This window comes from Echinops telfairi, unplaced genomic scaffold (genome assembly GCF_000313985.2).
Source record: "Echinops telfairi isolate 266 unplaced genomic scaffold, ASM31398v2 ScPeMD7_9;HRSCAF=40, whole genome shotgun sequence".
NCBI classification, from domain to species: domain Eukaryota; kingdom Metazoa; phylum Chordata; class Mammalia; order Afrosoricida; family Tenrecidae; genus Echinops; species Echinops telfairi.
Genome location: NW_022103906.1, coordinates 5732862 through 5741132, shown reverse-complemented (window position 1 = coordinate 5741132; position 8271 = coordinate 5732862).

The window sequence follows — 8271 nt, the reverse complement described above, 5'->3', positions numbered from 1 at the left end:
CTATCAAAATTTAGAGAGTACTCAAAAAACATATGGAATACATTTAACACTGATGATGGAAGACCAGTAGAGTCATGGGATGACATCAGGAGTTAAGTGAAGAATAAAGTACATATTAGAAGAAACTCTGCAGCTTCTTCTTGTATATAGAGTAGTATCAACTTACCTGCCAAAGGATTCTGAACAATTTGGTAATTGAGGGTTGTTAAACCCAAATGATTGGACCTAACATAATGGAATTGACTTCATAACGGGATCTGCTGTGAGAAACAAAAAAGTAGTTGTAAGTAGATTTGGGTGGAGTAAAGCTTCCATAGTCATCTCACAGTCCCATTGTAATTAAAAGGAAGCTTCCTCAGGGGTGTAGCTGATTCCGATATTTGTAGCTAGCATGGAAATGCTTGCTTACTATTTGTCAAGGGCAGATCCTGCATCTGCTTTGTCAACCTCCAATTATCTGTACTTGAGCCAACAACTTACCATATTGTCTACCAACCTCAGGAGCCATAAGTGGGCTGTCATATCACCTGCTGGCCTTAGATTCATTCACTTAGCCAGTCACAAGCATGACTTGCTGACCCTGGATATATTCAATTCTGCAGACATCAGCCTGTGCTGTTCCTACTAATCTTAGAATTATCAGCCTCTGAAGTGCTATGAATCAGAAGAAACTTCTACTTAATATCTGACCCACTGACTTGGGACCTGTCTGGACTCTGGATTGCTCATTTCTGCAACCGTGTGAGTCATTTTCTTGATATAAAATCAATATCTCTGTCTCTCTCTCTGTCTCTCTCTCTATATATATATATCACAGGTTACTTCTCTAGAGAAGCCAGCATAACAAGAGCAACTACAGTGAATGAAAGAAACGATAAAGTAAAAGTACTGAACAGAAAATTTCAACAGACAGCTTGAGAATATAAAACACAGCATTAAAATGAGTTGGGCATATGTATGAATTTAGAAAACAAAAAGGAAAGAACACATTCATCATATTTAAATTGAAAAAAAATCTGGAAAAATCCAAGTCTCAGCTTGAAATGTGAGTCTCTGCACAAATTTTGAATTAGTTAGGAGGAACCAATGAAGATGGAAGGAATACAAAGATATATAAAAGAATTGGTAAACATTTCATCATTTTAACAGGCAATCTGAGAATCAGTACCTACAGTATTAAAGGTAATATTCAAATCCCCATGAAAGGCATTATTGAAAAACAAAGTTCCAGAAATTGACAGAACCAATTAAATGTTTCAATAATGTGATGCGGTACAGGAAGTTCTAACTAGTCTAGGTCAAGAAATTTCTAAGAGAGTTTCTTGGACAACTAACTGGAAGAGATCCATCTTTGTGCCCCTTTTAAAGCAGTGACTTTCTCAAGCAATATCATTAATATTATATGTAATTAAAATTGTTATGAAGATCATTCAAAATCAGTTGTAGCAATATGCCTGCAAGAATCTGCCCAACATTTGAGTTAGATTGCTCAAAGGATGTGCAACAAAGGATATCATTGATGCAATGAGGCAGATCTTTGCTGAAAGCAGAGAATGAATATCAGAAAGATGTTTGCTTGTGTTTTATTGACTATACAAAAGCATTCAATTGTGTGGATTATAACAAACAACAGGAATTTCAGAAATGTCTATGTGCTCATGCATAGCCTGCACAGAAACCAAAAGTCAGTCTTTTGTGCAGAACAGAGATATTACATGGCTTAAAACCAGGAAATGTTTATCAGGATTGTATCCTTTTACTACACTTATTCAATCCTAAACTAATAATTATGAGAAACGACTTTGTGAAGATGAATGTAGCATCAGCATTGGTGGAAAACTCATTAACAACCTTAGGTTTGCAGCTAACATAACTTTGCTTCCTGAAAGTGAATAGAACGGTAAGTACTTACTGATGAAAGTCAAAGAATAGAGCCTTCATCATAGATTACAACTCAGTATAAACAAAACAAAAATCCTCCCAACCAGACCAATAGAAAACATCATGATCAATTAACGGAATACAGTTTGAAGTTGTCAAGGATTTCATGTTACTTGGATCCACAAACAATGTTCACGGAAGCAGCACTTAAGACATCAAATAACATACTGTGTTGAGTAAATCTGCTGCACGTGACCTCTTTAAGGTGTGACATAGAGAAGATATCTTTTTGAGGATGAAGACATACCTGACTCAAAACCATGTGCTTTCAATCCCCTCCTTTGCATGTGAAAGCAGGATAATAAACAATGAAGAACAAAGAAGAATTAATACATTCAAAATATGGTGTTGGAAAAGAATATTGAAAGTATCATGGACTGATAAAACAAAAAAATCTATCCTGAAGAAAGTGAAGTCCTAATGCTGCTTAGAATTCATGATGAAATTTGGTCTCACATTTTAGACATTTTCAGGAGATCTAATCCTGGAGAAAGATGCTATGCTTTGTGAGCTAAGGAAAAAGAGTAAAGCCATTGAGGAGATGGATTCATACAAAGATTGGCTCAAACAACAAAAAAAACCAGGCAGTGTTTTATTCTATAAATTCAGTATGAGTTGTAATCTCCTCAATGAGCCACAATGTTATGTCTGCCTTGTCTAACTGTCTCTTGACATGTCTTTCTGCCAGCAGGCTCTTAACCTTGTATCCAGGTCTCCACTTGGCTGAACTCTTCTTGACCTTTTTAAAGCAGCTACATTGTCTCCCTTAATTAATGATAACATTCAACCTATGCAATATGGTCTGGACATAGCTACGCATTTTTTATAGATCATTTTATTGGGAGCTCTTACATCTCTTATCCTAATCCATACATCCCTCCATTGTGTCAAGCACATTTGTGTATTTGTTGCCATCATCATTTTCAAAACATTTTCTTTCTACTTGAGCCATTGGGATTAGCTTCTCATTTTTCCCCTCTCTTCCCCGCCTTCCTTCCCTCATTTTTTAACCCTTTTGAAAGACTAAAGAGAGAACCTTTTTTAATGAATCCTAATCTATGATTTGCTCCTATTTAAAAAAATAATCCTATTGGTCTTCCAATCAAAATGAATGAGCTATAAAACATCTACTGAAGTCCTTAAAAATCAGGCTATTTCTGAAATCACTTCAGTCCAACAAGCCAAATTGTCCTCATTAAAAATTGTAGAACTGTGTCAGGAGAGGTTGTTAATATTTTACATACAATAGATATCATTATGGGATTATACCAGCTTTGGCATATTGTGATAACAAAGAGGATGTTTAATCTTCTCTGTAAATGCCATAAAAACTGGCACTATCACTCATCTATGGAATTGCTGTCTTAAAAATACAAGAACGCCAACCAAAAGGAGGACTTAGAACAATGAGCATCAGAAGAAAAAAACTTACTGATGACAGCCAGGCAATTTACCTCTCTCTTTGTATTTCTGCTTTTATAATGAATATAGCAAATGACTTCCCATTTTTGACTATGAATATATCTGACTTTCATGAATTAATGCTAGAAAACTTTTAAAACCTATTTAAATCCAACTACATGTCTCCCTATAGTTAATGAGAAAATTTAACCTACATATGATTGTCCAGACTTAATTGTGTATCTTTTAATCCTTTAGAAAGGTTAAATAATTGGCCCAAAGAGACAAAATTAGGGCACAGAGAGTGTCACTGTAATAAAGCTCTTACTGCTAACTTGTGAACTGAGCCTACTAAGAAAACTGTCTTGCCCATTTATTTACAACTTCCAATGTTATGAGCCTTGCAGGAAGGTTCCCACAGGAAGTTAAAATGATTGAGACCTGATAATATGTTGGTAGACACGTGTTTTTTTCCGGTTGCAGAATATGCTGTCGCTTATTGGTCTGTATGTATTCACTACAATCCAGAAAAATGCACTAAGTTCCAGAGAGACATCTGCCTACGTGCCTGGCTAGGACAAGGAAGACTTCCCTGACAAGCTAACTGTTTTGCTAGCATTTCTGAGGCTGAGTGGTGATTTGATAGTATCCCTAACAAAGCCACTTAGAAGAGTTTTACCTTGTCTTACCTAGTTTGAGATGTATTATTTCTCAGTAAACTCCTTTCTCTCACTCTTAAGTGAGTGTGAGATTATCTTCTTTGACAAAATGATACATTGAATCTATTTTCACTTTAACATTCACTTCTTAAACATTCATGTAATTTAATCAAATCAAATGTTTATAAAACCTAAACTAATGTCTTTTCCTTTTAAATATGGGGTTCTCATTTCTGTCTGAACATTAGAATAAATGGGAATCTTTTAAAATTTGCAGTGACCTATAACACACAATGGACAAAATGAATAGAAGTTTTTGATTCACATGAAAGATCAGCTATTCATTTTTTAAAAAAATATGTGAATTCGACTGTAGAACAGACTGAGCACCATTGCAGTGTGACATTCTTTTGGCTTATGGCTCTCATATTACACTTTATTTTTTCCTGAAAAAAGTAAAATGTGAACAAAGCAGCAAATTTATGATTTCCTCCACTGAGTCAACATTAAATGAATGTTGGCAATACAAGAAGAATGAATAGTATCAGAAACATATTTTTAAAATATTGACCCAATATTTAAATACCATTTTCTATTTTGCTTAGTATTGCTCATGTTGCATGGTTCATCAACACAAAGACTAATCCGTTTTTTACAGATGTCTTCTGACTGTATCAAGTTTATCCCAGGGAAACAAAACCAAAAAATATGTGAAAAACTTACTGCCAACAAGTCAATTCCAACTCATAGCGACCCTGTAGGACAAGGTAAATCTGCACTTGTGGGTTTCATAGACAGTAACTCTATCCTGAGGTAAGACACCTCCTCTTTTTCCTGAGGAGCAGTTGGTGGTCTTGAATTTCGGCAATTAGCAGCCCAAGACATAACCACTATCTCTGCCACCAGTGCCCGTACCCTCTCATGTCATCCATAAACCCATAATGTCAACTAGTTTCTATGATACATAAGTACTTATTACGTAACCACTGTTGGTGGTGTGTTGAAGTGATAGCAGTGCTATCACTTGTTATGCACAAATAGTTACAATTGCAGCTTATGAGATATTGGATTAATTTCAGAGATATTTCTACTATTTTTTTAAACATTTTATTAGGAGCTCATACAACTGTTATCACAATCCATACACACATCAATTGTGTAAAGCGCATTTGTACATCATTCTCAAAACATTTTCTCTCCACTTAAACCCCCATATTAGGTCCTCATTTTCCCCTCCCTCCCCGCTCCCCCCTCCCTCATGAGCCCTTGATAGTTTATAAATTGGTATTTTGTCATGTCTTGCCCTGTCCGACGTCTCCCTTCACCCACTTCTCGGCTGTCTGTCCCCAGGGAGGAGGTCACATATAGTTCCTTGCAATCGGTTCCCCCTTCCCTACCCACTCTCCCTTTACCATCCCTGTTTCACCACCCACACCACTAGTCCTGTAGGGCTCATCCACCCTGGATTCCCTGGATTTTCAGCTATTTTTTGAAAAATCTCCTTAACTCATCTGACTTAATTTTGGAGCTATATATCTTGATTTTATTCCATCAATCAATTTACTTTTCCTTTTGTTTATAACAAAAACTTAACTTTTAACATATGTGATGCTTATCCAAGATATGTATCAGAATAACCTCAGGAAATATTCAAAATGCATATGTGCCAAACCTACACTCTGCAGATTCTGACTGAAATTCTGTGAATTGAATAAAAAGAGCTTTAATAGCTTTATTTTACATTTGCAAGTAATAATTTTTCCAAGAATACAATGGAAGAGTAAATCACTAAAGTTTAAAATATTTATATTAAAGACAACAGATCCATTTTTATATATCACATTGATATGTAAGACACATTCTGACTTCACTAGAATAATATATTAGATGCTATACTATTCTTTTTTAAAAGAGAGTAACGGACTGTGTATATGTATAAATATGACATTTGTAGAGAATATATTAAGAACAAATAGCCAATTATAACTTCAGGATATGAAATAATTTTCTTAAAAGCCTAAATAAATGCAAGCTCACATACCAAGAAAGAAGTATACATACATTCCTACTCTTGCCATTGTTGGGAGCTCTTGAAGAACTTCCAACTCATGGCAACTCTAAGCACAAGAGAACCGAGTGCGCTCTGTCCCTGGAAGAGCCTGACAATTGTTGATATGTTTGAGGCCATTATCCCAACCATCATATTACTACTTCTTACTGAGGGTCTACCCTTTTTAATTACTGACACTTTACCAAGCATTATAATAATTCTATATTAACACATAATGGATAAGCCTTGTAGTTGTCATGTGCCATTGAGTCTGTTCCAACCTTTAGTGACCCTACGCATAACAAAAGGAAACACTGCCTCTCTTGTGCCACCCTCACCATTGTTCCTACGCTTGACTTCATGCCTGCAGCCATTGTTTCAATCCATCTCCTTGAGAATCTTCCCTTGTTTCACTGCCCCTCAACTTTATCAAGCATGATATCCTTCTCCAGGGCCTGGTCTTACCCGACACCTGCCCGAAGTACATAAGAGGAAGACTTGCCTGTAAGGAGAACAATGATTCTATGTATTCAAATTTACTTCAAAACCACATCTATGACCACATGCTCAATTACCTATATCCATTATACTGTGGAAGTTAAAATTCACACTGGATGTACTTTGCACTTGTGATTCTCACAGCTTCTGGTAGTAAAAAAGAGTGAAGAATGGTAAGATTCTTATAGGTAAAACTTTGAACAACATATCTGGTTGCTCACTTAGCTAGAGAGTGAAAATAGCCAGTTATTGATCTATATGAATGTAGATTGATGGATAGCAGCTGCAATTTATTTGGGCCTTCATAGAAAATGAAAAGATAAAGAAGAGTGGACACAAATAGATCTGGGGAATATGTGATAACCCATTCAATAAATTCAGATGATTCAGATACTTAACGTTCCAGGAACATCTGGCAAAGGACACACACCACAGAGAAGCTTCTTGAGAAGAAGAAAATCAAATAATTCATTCCAGGACTAGACTGCTCTTTTCATAGCTCTCAAATGTTTTATGAAGGGAGTAAAAAATATTGTGAAAATTTTGAGATATTCATATTTATTTTTTAAAGTTTTTCACTCACCAAGGAGGATTCTAGTTCCTCATATGCTTATTGCCCAACCAGCCATCAGAAGAAACCAATACTGAACTCCAAATATGGTGTTGTTCCACAAATTATTTTGTGATATAATCCGGCATAGTATTTGTTACATTGAAACTTTTTTTCACTGATGGGAAGTGATGTATGTAGTGGAATATCTATCTTGCCTGAACATGGATTTTCCTTCCCTGTTCACAATATTTTAATTCATACTTCTATCTGTTTACTTATTAAACAGCTTATTTTCCCTTGTGATATCCTATAGCTTTCCTTAACGATACATAATATAAATGTTTCAATGCAAAATAAGTTAGGAAAATCTGGTTTCATGGAATGGTAGATAAAATATTATAATTTTAATGTCTCATTTGCAGTGCCATCTGTATAATGACCAATTGCCGCTTGGGATGCAATAAATCAGATCTGGGATAATACTACAGACAATCATTAAAATTATCTCTCACGGTAGAATATTGCCATAAAATAAAAAGGAAAGAAAATTCTCTTAATATTATTGAAATTATTTATTTACATATATTTATCAATTTTCATTATAAAATTATACTGCTAACTTTACAATATTAATTGGCAAAGATTTACTTGTATAGGGAACTTTTCATTGATGCCATTGAAATGGAAGATAAGATGAAATCGTAGCCAATCTAGGTTTTTAAATCCATGTACCTAGCAGGTAAAGTACAGTATTACTTGGCTTGGCTAATTTATTATTGTAAATAAGAAGAAATACAATTGCCACTAAAAAGGTTGAGAAATATGTCTGGATAAAAACTATATTCTCAGATGTATCTCCAAGTATTTCAAAATGGTAGTAGTAACTGTCACATTAATCCAATCACACATAAGAATTATTTCTGGTCATTTAAGAGGGGGTACCCCCCCCAAAAAAAAAAACACAGTGGAGTGGAGCTTTCATAGTATACATGTTTTTTCCCACCTAGGCGAGCATTGCCTGGGAAGGTTCTCTCTGGTCACAGTGAATTTTTTCATAAAAGCGGTTTCACTGTAACCTCTTTTTTGTGTAATGGTCGATTTAAGAGAACAGTTTACAGCTGTGAAATTCTGTTTCTGCTCAGGGAAAAATGCCACAGAAGCTGTTATGA